A 14,600-nucleotide genomic window follows, 5' to 3' on the forward strand; every position below is an offset into this window, starting at 1 on the left:
CTCAGGCATCAAACGATGCTGAGCAGTAAAAATGCTCTCACAGCAGAAAGAAAGAATCTTTATAAGAAAGAAAAAGGACAATAAGCCTTGTCTCTGACGCTGCGTGGCTGCCCACCACTTCAACAGTGTCGGGATCTCTGGCTGATCCCCAGTTCACCCCCAAAGCAGCTCCCGAACCTCGTGCCAAGGGTTGCCGAGGGGTGGTCTGACAGCTCCTGGCTGCAGACTGACCCAGCAGCCAAACCCATCTGCCCCGCATTTTTTTCACCGTTTCTTATCAAAAAACTGACCTGATACAGGGAAGATCTTACAAAACACAACAAGGTCTGCTGCTGCCAAGGAATGATTGCTGCTAGCTAACATTTATTTTTCCACGATTATATTCAGGGCTGTTGAGGGCTCGGTTGTCCTTTCGAGGCAGACCAGATCAAGGAGTGGCGCACACAGTACATCATCCCAGGATAAATCCGGGGAGGCTCTATGACTCAGGAATGAGTCACTGCTCCTCCTCTGGTTCTTCCAGACTCTTGGGGGCGTAATAATTTATTGTCGGTCTGTATCTGCAGTAAATTATTACCCCCAGCTCCGCTCTCCTGCGCAGAAGGAATTCAGACACGTCCTGCTTGTCCCCTGGCTCTCGGGAAGGGTAAACAGGCGAGCAGACACATGGTACCCCCGCACACCGACACCCCGGGGCTGGGTACCCTCTGCAGAGATCTAAGAGGAAAGCAGAGAAATGGGGGAGTTATTTTTTTCTTCCTTGAACGACACGCTGCCCAGGTTAATTATTTGGGATTAGATTGTTCCAACCAAATCCCCCAAACCCCAATTACTAAACTAAGATTGACCTTTCAGAGAGTTATTTCTAAGAACCTGGATAAAATAAGATAGTATGACTCAAACAACAGGAGGAAAGTGTCTGCATCACCGTTAAGCCACACAAATTGCTTTCACAGTCAGAATCAAGTATTCTAAAAAAAATAACTCCAAGAATGATTAATCTTTTTTTTCTCTTTAGCAAGACAGATTAAAGTATCCCAGAGGAGCTAGATGGGAAGTGTTTAAACAATGCCCTCTTAGTCTCCAGCAAGCCTTTCGCAGTAGGAATACAAGCTTTAGGTCGGAAAGGAAACAGTAACTAAAATAACAGATTATTATGTATGCATGTACAAGATAAATATATTCAGAGAATCACAGAAAAGCATGAAAAGGTATTGAATAGCAAATAGGCCTGCTCAACTCTTTGCATCCGAAGTTCAGGAGCCTGAGGACACTGAGGATACAGTAGAAAGGCGTAAAAATATGATTTTTCCAGTGGCGATGCTGATTTAAGAATTTCTTTCCCCACGTCATTCATCTTCATCCTCATGCTCATTCCCCATCCCGCCCTCCCAGTTGTGTTTCGTGAATTGGTTTTTAACAGCAGCACTGGCTTAAGATAACACCCCTTTACCATCTCCGACAGCTTATCCCCAGCTTTGTGCCACCCTGGCACAACTGTTCACATGGCCAAGTGGGAAATGCTCTATTCTGCAAAGACAGGGTGCTGAAGTGGACCTGAAATGGCCTTTTGGACCAAGGAAAGAAAGAAAAAAATAGTTGCAGAATGGCAAATAGCCAACAAAGACTCTGAAAGAGAACGATGATTTTTGGAATTATGTATGTTAAAACGTAAACAAATCCCAAATATCTAAATAAAGACTTTCAACATGAATATACTACTATTTAAATCATACTTAGTCACAAATTTAATTAGAAATATTATAAATTATATTAAATTAGTCTTGGCACAGGCTGGCCCTTGAACTTAAATTGTCTTAAAAGCAATGGTTTCCAATTTTTTCCCCTTCCTTAACATTTCTCACAGACCATAATTATCGCACAGAAAATGATGCTGCTGGCAGGCTGCAGGCTGCTGTCTGTGATGTGGCTGCTGGCTGGCGGTCAGCACAGCTGGGGATTACTGGGGATCACTGTCTTTATGGAAGGAAACTTGGAGGGACACGTTCCCAGTAACACTGCAGACCCAATGAGTGCCCCATTTCGTGGTAAGAACTAGCAGTGAGGCTGCTGGGCCACTTGCTTCATGCTGTGCTCTTCTAACATTCATTATTTATGAATAATAATTTATTGTTGCCCAGAGAAGCTGTGGCTGCCCCATCCCTGGAAGTGTTCAAGGCCAGGTTGGATGGGGCTTTGGGCAACCTGGTGTAGTGGAGGGTGTCCCTGCCCATGGCAGGGGGGTTGGAACCAGATGGTCTTTGAGGTCCCTTCCAACCCAAACTGTTTTGTGATTCTATGATTATCTGATTTATCACAGTATTTCTGACAGTTGTTTACTGTTTGCAAGGCAGTGAAGCACTCTGGTGAATATGCTTTATGAGATATCAGATATGTATTTGATATCATATATCATATTTTGATATCATATCAAAATACGCTTTATGAGAGCCCAATAAGCAACATGGGCTCTCACCCGGTGACTCCTCTGAAGGACTGCAGCACGGCCACGTAACGGTGATACACGTGGACAACGCTGTGGGGTGGGGGCTGGAGAACAGAAGATGACGAATACAGAGTGAGATTCTGGGAAGGAAAAAAAAAAAAAGGGAAAAATCCAGCTCTATCAGTGGGTATTTTACCACTGTGGAGAACTGCAACAATAAGTCATAACTGAACAATGACATGCTAGAGAAAAGAGAATTACCCATAAAAAGCCCCTTAAGAATAGCTTTGCTGTTACATCACAGAAGCCTCGTTTAGGGAATTTAAGATGGGAAAGAGAACAACTATGAAGCGGCAAGAAGACGGACTGTCGATAAATTCTCCCACCCCTGGTTTCCGTGATGCTGTGGCCTTACATCCAGAAATATCTCCATTCTAATACTGCCTTAGAGAATTCAGTAACTGAAAAACAGATGGAAAGCTGGAGGAGCCAGGTGTACTTGAATTTGTCTTCCTCCTGCCTCTAACCTGGCAGAGGGAAGCGGCACCGCAGCTACCAGCTGAGGCCAGTCCATCCCCTGGAATGCAGGCGCCGGAGCCAGGCTGCCGGATGCCGCCAGCCCCGCTTTCATCTGGCAGTGTCCCCACCACCAGCTGCGCCGGGAAAGAAAGAAAGAACGCGCAGGAATTCGCAGCGTTCCCCCTCGGATTAATCCCCGGCTGCCCCGCTGCGCCTGAATGACCCAGGCTGGGGATTCGTGGCTCTGCCGGGGCAGATCTGCTGCTTTCTTGGAGCCCCCTGGGGCGAAGTGATACAGAGAGCAAATAACCAGCGGGCAGTGCCCAAGCCATGGGATGGGGCAGGGGATGGAGGCCCCTCGCCTCTGCTCTGCCCACCGTTACTGGTTTTCTCTCTGCGTGCGACGGGGAGCGGGTACGGAGGAGAACTTGGCGCTGCTGCCACGCGCTGTAGCTTTACAGGTGATTTCATAGAATCATAGAATGGTCAGGGCTGGAAGGGACCTTCAAAGGTCATCTAGTCCAACCCCCCTGCAAGGAACAGGGATATCTCCAACTAGATCAGGTTGCTCAGGGCCTCGTCCAACCTGGCCTTGAACGTCTCCAGGGATGGAGCATCCACCACCTCTCTGGGCAACCTGTTCCAGTGTTCTACAACTCTCACAGTAAAAAATTTTTTCCTAATATCCAACCTGAATCTACCTCCCTCTATTTTAAAACCATTACCCCTTGTCCTATCACAACAGGCCCCCCTGAACAGCCTCTCCCCATCTTTCTTGTAGGCCCCCTTGAGGTACTGGAAGACCGCTATAGGATCACCCCGGAGCCTCCTCTTCTCCAGGCTGCAACCCCAACTTCCCCAGCTGAGTTTCAAGAAAAGGCATCAATAACGTTTAAGGCAAGATCCTGGGAGCACAACCAACTTGGTTGCAACCCGATGGGAGTGATGGAGGATGGAGACAGGTAAGTGCCAGGGTGCCAGGACCCGTGGTGGGTCCAGCCACAGCCCTCAGCAGCCGCCCCAAACCCTCTGCCCCTGCTCCCTCCTTCTATCCAGGCTGGATAATAATTAGACATCAAATTATAGTATCATTTTAAAAATGAGACCTAACCTAGGCAGAACGGTGGGAAGGCTCTGGAAGCATCACAGCTCAGAAATGAACCCAAACCTTAGCAGAGAGTCTCCAAGGGATTCAGCTGGTTAAGCAGGAGCTTAGGGACTACGTGAAAACGAGCGTGTGAATTCTCACTGTGATGACACAGGCCTTGCTCTAAAATAACATCACTGCACCATCCCCGTGCTTGAAACAATTGGGAGGTCTCAGATGCTTGTAAGAAGATGAAAAGAGTTTGTAAGTCTGCGCAAAGCTTCGCATCTCTCTCTGTGTCCCCAATAAGTTTCTCTTAAAAAAAAAAAAAAAGAGTTTTCGTGCAGTGTGCCTTTGAGCCAGCTCCAGTTTCTGTTTTCAAGATCCAGAGGAAGAAAAGGTTCTTCCCACCTGTGTGATTCAGACATAGTAAGCAATCTCTGTCATTTATAAATCAGCAAATAATGCAACATTTTGTAAATTTTTTTTTCCCCTTAGTTTCGTTATTGTTTTGGGCATGTTTTGAAATTGAATGTGATAACTCTGAGAATATTTAGATATGACATTTATATATACAAATGTAGTATGTATTTATGTATAAGTGTAATAAACGCAATCAATAAATAATCACAAAGAAAACAGAAGCTGGCATCTGGATTATTTGGCCAATTACAGATACAAAACACACAGTTCTGAATATTTTACTGATAAAATTCACAGCAGACAACTTGGGATCACGTTGTAGCCAGGAAATAAATGAAAATGCATCATTTCAAATGGTGCTATAATTCAAATTTTTGTACAGACATGGCACAGTCACTGGCTGAGCCGTTCTCTGAGGATTAATTACTCAGCCCAGTGGATCACTTTAGAGACCTAAAAATGAGAAAGTTGGATTGTATTTTCAAAGCTAAAAGCAATTTAATGGGAAATCTCTTTGAGGTTTTGTGGAAAAATTCACTTTGCTATAGCCTGTATATCACAGTTATCTTTTCTTGGCTTTCTAGAACATCCTCCCTATGAACATTTTAAGATTCCCTGTTTATAGCAACTCTCTGGTCACCAGTGTGGACTGGATTTACTGGAAGCCAAAGAGGGCTACACGCTCGGTCCTCAGCTCCATCTGCCATGGGAAGAGCTCAGTGCCACCTGCCAGCAGAAGACCTGTTGCTCCATCTCTTCTCTTCCATACCATGGGTACGTTCAGCCTTACTCACAGGTCCTTCTCATCCCAGCGTCAAAACCAGAGGAAACCAAGACAACGTAACTAAGCGATGTGCTTACTGTCACAAAGCAGGGCCAGGTCTGGAACCAGGGAATTTCCACTTGCACTTACAGAGCTCTTTCTCTGACAGTCCTGATTTTACAGTGTTGCTATAAATATTGGATTAAAGTACCTTGCAAGGACAAAATTTAATTTTCCTTCCATTTCTTTAGCACTGCTCATTCAGTTATAGCTTCTTAAAAGTACCAGGTTGCTTCCAATTCGAAAGCCTGTGCTCCTTTATTACTAACACCACCAGCTAAGAATGATGCCATTAGAATTGAGAACCCACTGTCGGGTGGTTTTTGTCATCCTAAATGATTAAACCGTGGTCATGAAGGACGAACGCTGAAAAAAGGATCTTGTCGGACAAAACGGGCGAAATTCGAAGGCTTCTTTTATGCAACAGCGAGGCTGAGAGCTGCAAAGCAACCATAGGTGCCCCTAGTTCAAAGAGATTTTGAATCAAAAGATCTATCCAATGACTGGGAGGTTTCAGGAAGGCTTTATCCATCGCTGTGTGTTGAACAGCCCCTGGGAATGGTGCAGTCCTCCCTTTCCAGCCCTGCCGAAGGGCTCCCCCGCGGTGCCGGTGCCTGCAGTTGTTGAACAAACGTTTCTCACACTGCAGCTCAATTAAGCCAAGGACATCAGGGGGAAGATGATCCAAGTAATTCACTCGCCTGTGTAGTAGAGGCAATCCCCAGGAGGCTGGAGAATTCAAAACCCTTCTATCAGTCTCTAGAAACGTACCTTAAGGCTTTACAGGGTGTTTTGACTCTTGATTTTTCTTTTCCATTCTTTTTCTGGTGTCGTTACTTGCTTGCTGTGTTTCACCATCGATGTCACAGACCACACACACAATTCATAGTGCACCAAACTAAGCAAAACATGTTACCAGTAACTAAAATTATTACAAAGCAGCGTAGCACGATATAATATTGCAAGTGAGTACATTCAAACCAAGTATAAAAGAATTCCAGTATGAAGATACAACAGAATTTCCTGCAAAGATTTACAAAAATACAAGCATCACATCACAGGATCTGCAATGACTACTAATTTTTCATCACGTTCCCCTTTTAGTTGTAAATATTCACACAGGAGGTTACCAGCAGGAGAAACGTGACGTGTAAGTCCATTGCTTCTTAAAGACTGTGGTTTTCTAGCCCTGATGCTTGCCATAGATTCAAATGCTAAAGTGATTTTTCAGATCAGCACTTCTCATCGTTGCTTGTGTGCCCTGTGCTTTTGTCACTGCAAAATGTTAATTGACATGTTACCAATCACTGGATCTTTGACAAAACAAGTAGCAGCAAGAAGAAACCCCTGTGGTTTCTATGCTACTAGTAAGCAGAAGTCAAGATTTAACATTTCATGCCAAGTGGATCAGGAAAGCAGTAACCAGAGAAGGATTTTATGATATCACTGCAATATCTTGTCTGGCAACAGCTTGTGTAATTTTCTATATATTCTTGCTTAATACTCAGTTCCTTGCTGAAACTTCACAGCAAAACTGGAGGTAGAGGTATTCTACAAATCACGGCAAATTTCACGGAGTTCAAAGCTCAGACATGAGGTTTTTGTCTTCAGAAAATGTCTTCCATGATTTCAAAACAATCCAGCTTTGCCAAGGACCGAAGACTCTGCCATGGCAGTTTAGGACCAAGCTTTTAGGAACTGGGGGTTGGAAATTGTGAATTAGGTGCATGTATATGAGTGCACACACATGAAGGGAATGCACTAACCACGCTTCCAAAATAAATTTTCATCCTTTTTTCTTCTGAACAAAGATTTTTCATGACAAACAAAATAAACACTAGGGGATTAGAGAGTTCATTTCAGCACATATGCAGATATACACTTGTATTTTTTACATATATATATATATGTATGCTTTTTATCTCGGTTGCAACAGAGCAATCGAGCATCTAATTTGCCTTTTTAATGGTTAAATCCTCAACATTGTAAAGGGGAATGAATAAACCCCTTACCTGGATGCACACAAATGTTGGCATGGACCATTCTGCCTCAGTTCCCTCTTCCCTCCCAACAAGACTGACCTGCTGCAGGATGGTCCAGGCTGCCCTGGGGCTGCTGGTGAACGGGGTGCCCAGTCCCAGCACCCACAAGAACCGTAAGGCTCTTCACGTAGATTTAGTGTACCCATCAAGATGCTGAAAAAGTGCAAAAGAAAGGACAGAAAACTACTTGCAGGGCTTTTCTTATATGGATTTTGGTAGTATATCACTCTGTCTGCTTTGTGTACGTGGCATGCAAATCGCAGTAAATGGTATTTTTATCTTTTTTTATGTTACATGGTTGCAAAAATTGCTGACAGAAACTGCCAACAGGCTCCACTAATAACTATAATGCTGTTTCACTGGCATAAAGGCCTTTTTACATTAATACAGACCGTCTACTTTAGGGGCTTTTAATGATAAAACTACACTGACGTTTACAGCAACGGAAACTTCTTCGATACGACCTCAGATTAGGGGATCAAATTCCAGGGGGATATGTAAAAAGAAGTAGGGCATGTTAAAAGCCAGCAGCTGAGTACCAGTCTGAACAGAGACAATATATGCATCAAGAAGGTGTGGATATGCAGATTTGGAACTGCACATTTAGACTCAACTCTTCTTTCAAGTAACATTTTCCTGACAACGGAAAACAAATACGTCACGTCTGCCACAAATGTGCTGTACGTAAGAGCAGCTCCTACAGCATCCATGTTATATTTACGCAGTGATTCATCCCCTTCCTCTGTATGTTTACCTAACTACCCTGACCACATCCAGTTACCAATTACTAGCTAGAAATGGCCTTACAAAACCATGGTCAAGGGACTCTAAACAGTGGAACAGAGACTGAGGCTTTGGTGTCACCACTCACCACCAAACATCTGCACAGGACAATAAATCAATCAGCACTCTCCTAGAACAAGATACCAGCGAGGAACCTGACTATTTGCAACTGGATCTGCATCTCCTCTACCCAATAAAAAGCCTTCTGATGACTTCAGAAGACTCTCAATTAGGCCTTTAAATAGGAGGAAGCAACAGCTCTTCAGTTAGATGCTGCATATTGAAACTGTAAAACAGTTTTTCAGAAGCCATCCAGTGATTTCAGATAACTGCACGGGTAAAATCAACAAGTGATTTGCCAGCTCTGCCATTTCGACCCATGCAAGTCAAATCTACTTTTCTTCTATTTGGGTATCGCCACCAGTTACCTGGATTCTCAGAATCAAATTCTCTTCTCTTCGGCTCGTATCAGTGCGATTCAGGACAGACTCTGGTCCTGCAATGGGGAATTGTACACTATTAGATTAGGCCTTAATTAGAATATAATTCTGCTCTTTTTTTTCTGTGCATTTTTTGCAGAAGTAAGACAGATCAGAAACTCACATTTTTCAGTAATGCAAGCAAGTGCACGCACTCCTTGTCTTTTCCAAATGAGCTCCGTTTCCACAATTGTAATTATTATGTAATTATTCACGGTTTTGTAAGCTCTTTGTGGCAAGAGACAAATGTCAAATCCAATGGCCACGAACGAGACTGTCACTCTCATCTCTCTCCCTCATCCACTTAAATCTCTCCCAGGAGTTTTGTTTCCAAACATTTTTAGAAGAGGGGCAGGGCCAGAGGCAGAAGAGGTTCCGTGTACGAACAGAGTTGCATAGTACTTCAATCTTCTGGGAATTCATTTTTTGAAATATTATCAACACACGTGTAGGCCTACATAATAGTATTTTTGCTTGAAAGATAAATAATCATAGAATCATAGAATCACAGAACGGTTTGGGTTGGAAGGGACCTCAAAGATCATCCTGTTCCAACCCCCCTGCCATGGGCAGGGACACCCTCCACTACACCAGGTTGCCCAAAGCCTCATCCAAATTATGAAGTCCTAAGAACTCCCAGCTGCTGAAATTCAGAGCCCAAACCACATACCTTCCTCCTTCAGTCTCCCAGTTTTCCACAGGACATGCCACCAACAGCAGATGACATTTCTCTAAATGAGAAGCGGAGCGGTGGCTACCTTCAAAAGCTAATTTCACCTCCACAAGAACAATCTCCCGATGTTCCCTCTGCAGTCAGTGGAGAAACGGGCACTTCCATATGCCTGTCACTGGCTACCTTCCTTTCTCCTCCCCACTCTCCTGGCACTACAGAGGAGGTTGGTCCTACTGCTGTGAGAGCACCCCAGGAGTTAACCCCATGGAGCACCTGACCCTCTGCATGCCCGTCTCTCCTTCCTGCACCGCTGCGGTGGCTGGTGCCTCATGGCATTTGAACTGATGGATCTGTCCTCAAAAGAAGAGCAGGGAAGTGACAGGAGCAGCACAGCAAGTGGTCCTGGACTGCAGAGCAGCTTCCTCCTCTCGCAGCAGTTTTCACGTGCTTTTCCTGGGAACTGGCTGAGAGTCCAGGAAGGCTAACATTAAAAAACACTGTGATCCTCTGTTTAATTATGTGATAAACAAACGTGGATAAGGGTTTGAGGCTACCATGGAACTTTCAGAGGTGGTGTAATATCACAGAGCTGTAACGAGCAAACGTGAAGAAAACTTCCATGACTCAACTGATCATCCTCAACTTCTCACATGGTCTGTGAAGGCATATCTGGCTCTTCACATCTCTCTTTTTGTGGGGATTTGTAAAACATCAATCATCCAAAATAAGAAGCTAAATAGTATGGGAGCAGCCCCTCATGATATACCCTCAGTGGGACTCACATTTGCTTAACGTTAGCTGAGGATCTGGCTCCCCAGTTCTCCTGTATTTAGTCTCACCTCTTCAAACCAGTTCATTTAACTCCTTGTGTTCTCTTGCACCTTCCAGCAACTAAAACGAGCTTCTTATAACATTCCATATCAATACCAGATACTATGCCCAGCATACCTGCCAAGGCTCAGCTGATCCTCTTGTACAGATGCAAACACATCAAGTAGGCAAAGAAAATTACTTTTTTGTCAAATTTGTTTTGAATCAATCGAATCTATTTTAGAATTATGTAAGCCCTGAAAAATGCTGTGGGACTGTCTGAGTCTGTTAGCACTTTTAAGTAAACAAACAAAACCTGCTTTAATTTAGACGAGTTTCCAGGCCACAATTGTCAGAACACCACTAAAAGCTCTTGGGTATTAAAAAACAAAATCGAAATAAGAAACAGAAGCTACATAAGGAGGAGGGCTCTGTGGGAACCTTCCTGCCTTTGGTCTGACAATCCAAAAAGTGTGTTCTGGTTTCCCCCAGCATCCGGTGCACTCCAGCAAGTTTCTAAATAAAGTTGAGTAAAAACTTCACTCAAAGCTTTAGTGTCCCTTAAACGGCACGTCTCATCTCCGCTGGCAGAGCTGCCGCTCATGGTAAAGTAAGAAACCACATTAACATTTTTCCTAAATGCCACTCTATATATTCAAAAGTCGCTAAAATCAGCATTTCAAATAACAACTTCAAGCCTTGCACAGGGCTGCATCCATTCAGAAGAGCTATTTGCTCCTACCTCACTCCACTTCCCTTCAGTGTTCATTAAACAAAGGATGCTCCATGCCGTGACAAGAGAGAGAGGCTACAACTCAGCTTGAGGACTAACGTAAGGCAATTAGAATCTATTGGCTCCTAATTACAGGATTTGTTATTTATCCCCGGCTGCCTCCCAGTACAAAAAACTGGTGACGGATGCCTTCTCCTCGTGATAAACATTCACTTAGATACATGTGGAGGCTGAAATGCAATGAAGAATAAGTGTTTCTTTTTCCTCTACCCAGCTTTCACGAGAATGTTTAATCCCCTTTTAAGCCTGAGCAGGAGCAGCCTGTATTACATACAGCATGTTCTGATTGTGAACACAGATCCTATCTACTGGAAAACCTGGAAAATAATATAAGCCAATACATAAACTGAGAAAGGTGCTAAAAAAAAAATTCTGCAAATTAAGATCACATACAATGAAATTGCTCTGCAACACTAGCATTTTAGGGATAACGTATCTTATGAAAGTCTAACACTTAATCATGGAAAATGAAATAAGAAGCATGCAAATTATAATTGAACACTAGTCCCTCTGATACATTCACAGAACAGAGTGCTAACGAATCTTATGAATCCAGGGCAATGATATATGGGTCAACTTAAAAAAAGAAAAAAAAAGAAACAATGGGAAGCCCAAATCTCACTTTAAATACACACTCAAGCATTTGCATCAGCAACTCCTTCTTCAGCAAGCTGAGCACCCAGCTTTTTCACTACCATCAACACCTCTTTGAAGTTCAGACCTCCTCAAATGTATTCTGCTGCTTTACATAAATTTCTGTCACTGCTCTTTCCTTCCCCATTATCACCTGCATCACAGAGAGCACAGAAATTCACATAAAATCCCACAGGAAATGCAAAAGATCCATATAAAGCTGCAAAGTGACTTCTGTCTCTCATCTTCAGCTCTTTATATATAATTTCTCAAACTGTTGGGAGAAGAGAGTTCTGGTTACACCATGGAAGGAGGGAAGATGTGAACTGAAATAAGCAGCAACCACCACCTGGAATGCCCTAAACTGGCCTGAATGGTGTAGCAGGCTGCTAACTTCATACACGGGCTCCACTGGGAACTCTCTGCAGCTGCATCAGTGCCTACAACGTGCCTCTGGACCAGAGTTTTTGTTCAACAGTTTTATTATCAGCAACAAATGCCCACCACTTGCCTCATTCTGGCCAGTCCAGAATTAATGAGCATTTCAGGAGAGTGCAAATCAGATCTGCGATCCTATTTTTGAAAGGGATTCCTTACAAGTGCAGACACCCCATCCCAGAGGCAGCATGACCCTCTGCTACCCCCGGAGTGCCCGCGTTGCCCTCGCGCGCTACGTTTGCCCAGAGAGAGCGGCGCTGCCCGCGGCTCCCTGGGCTCTCCCTGGGTTCAGCACAGACCTTCACCTCCCTGCCACCGGGATTGGGACAGCAGGTGAGGCTCTGGAACATCTCAGGAGGACAGCTGAAGCCACCCAGGGAAGCGACGTTGCTTCCCACAGCTCCACCTGCGCTGACTTTCTTGATACAAAGGAGCACAGTGTCAAAGACAGTCCTCTCTGCTCCAAGGGAAAAAAAAAGTAATTAAATTAGTATAGCTCAGTGAATCTTAATCATTATTGTCAAGATTTTTTAATAACATATACAACTTATTTGCCTACAAATTCTTCCTCCTGCCTGTGCTGGATACTTACATTCATGAACGTATTAGTCATTGCTTAATTATCGCTACGAAGCCTTATTAGTATGTATGGATAAAGAGCTCTCTGGCAGGAACGCATTTTAATGAAGTCGCTGAGAGGCAGCTCGCAGTAATTTCTAGAAGGTTACGCCACGACTAACAATAGCAGAGTGACTGAAGCAGCCCAGGGACAGGATGAGGTATGAAAGGAAAAAAATCAAATCAATTCCAGTATTTTATCAGCCCTGAGGAGAAGGACTTGGGAGTGCTGGTGGATGAGAAGCTCACCATGAGCCGGCACTGTGCGCTGGCAGCCCAGAAAGCCAACCGTGTCCTGGGCTGCACCCAGAGCAGCGTGGGCAGCAGGTCAGGGAGGGGATTCTGCCCCTCTGCTCTGCTCTCCTGAGACCCCCCTGCAGTGCTGCCTTCAGCTCTGGGGGCCCCAACACAAGAAGGACATGGAGCTGCTGGAGCGTGTCCAGAGAAGGCCACAAAGATGATCCGAGGGCTGGAGCACCTCTGCTCTGGAGACAGGCTGGGAGAGTTGGGGCTGTTCAGCCTGGAGAAGAGAAGGCTCCGGGGTGATCTTATTGCAGCCTGCCAGTACCTAAAGGGGCTACAGGAAAGCTGGAGAGGGGCTTTTTACAAGGGTGTGTAGTGACAGGACACAGGGCAATGGCTTTAAACTGAAAGAGGGGAGATTTCAATGAGACCTCAGGAAGAAATTCTTCCCTCTGAGGGTGGTGAGGCACTGGCACAGGTTGCCCAGAGAAGCTGTGGCTGCCCCATCCCTGGAAGTGTTCAAGGCCAGGTTGGATGGGGCTTTGGGCAACCTGGTGTAGTGGAGGGTGTCCCTGCCCATGGCAGGGGGGTTGGAACTGGATGATCTTTGAGGTCCCTTCCAATCCAAACCGTTCCATCATTCTATGATTTTAACGATAAACTTAATTAGAAAGTGTTTAGGCATTTTGACTGAGCAGTTACAGCTTCGAACAGCTTATGACTGTTCTGGAGAGGAATGGCATCACTCAAAACGTCGCCCGCACGTGCCCAGTGCTGCGTGAAAGGATGTTGGAAACGAGACATTTTGTGGCCGTCCTGTATTTTAACATCCCGCAAAGATCCAGCGCCTTATTTTTAAGCCTACAGTCGGGTCTTTAACACTCTATATTGCCCAACAGCACATAAGTTACCAATCAGACACACATGCTGTGCACAGAACTGCACTTATTTCCTCCAGCAGCGATGCGCTTTGCTCCCTGCGTAACGTTTCCCCTTCCATGGCAAAGTTATCATTTTCGCAGCCTTACTCAGACCTTCTGTCGTGGCTTAGGCCGCTCCGGCAACCAAACCCTACACAGTCGCTCACTCACCCTCCCCCAGCCCCAGGGATGAGGGAGAGAATTAAAGGATAAACGGGAAACCCGTGGGTTGAGATAAGAACAATTTAATACAGATGATTTAATACACAGTGTAGGTGCTCACCACCCCCTCGTATGTGAAGCCCGTCTCGTCCCGAAGCTGCAATCCCGGACGAACGCGAGGCCCCGAAATAGAGAGGGGCAGAGAGGGAGAGAGAGTACTGCGAGAGTGGGAGTACTGGGAGAGGAAAAAAAAGGCAATAGAGCAAAAGTGCAGAAGCGGCGAAAGAGCCAAAGCACAAAAGCCCTTCTGTCCGGCTGCCCCTCACCTTTATACTGGGCATGACGCTGCATGATATAGAATCATAGAATCATAGAATCGTTAGGGCTGGAAGGGACCTTCCAAGGTCATCTAGTCCAACCCCCCTGCAAGGAACAGGGATATCTCCAACTAGATCAGGTTGCTCAGGGCCTCATCCAACCGGGAATACTAATTGGCCAGTTTGGCCTCAATCTTATGTTCCACCACAAATCCCAAGGGGAATCGTGTCCCCCTTGTCCCAACTATGCCCCCCCCTTATCCCGCCGTGCTTCTGCACTCCGGCACACCGAAAAGTCCTTGGAGTCTCACGTCCAACCACAACCATCCACTTGCTATCAGCATTCTTCTGAGCGAGCCTCTGAGTGAAACCAAACCAGGGAGCGATCCTG

This window comes from Tauraco erythrolophus, chromosome 10 (genome assembly GCF_009769465.1).
Source record: "Tauraco erythrolophus isolate bTauEry1 chromosome 10, bTauEry1.pri, whole genome shotgun sequence".
Taxonomy (NCBI): domain Eukaryota; kingdom Metazoa; phylum Chordata; class Aves; order Musophagiformes; family Musophagidae; genus Tauraco; species Tauraco erythrolophus.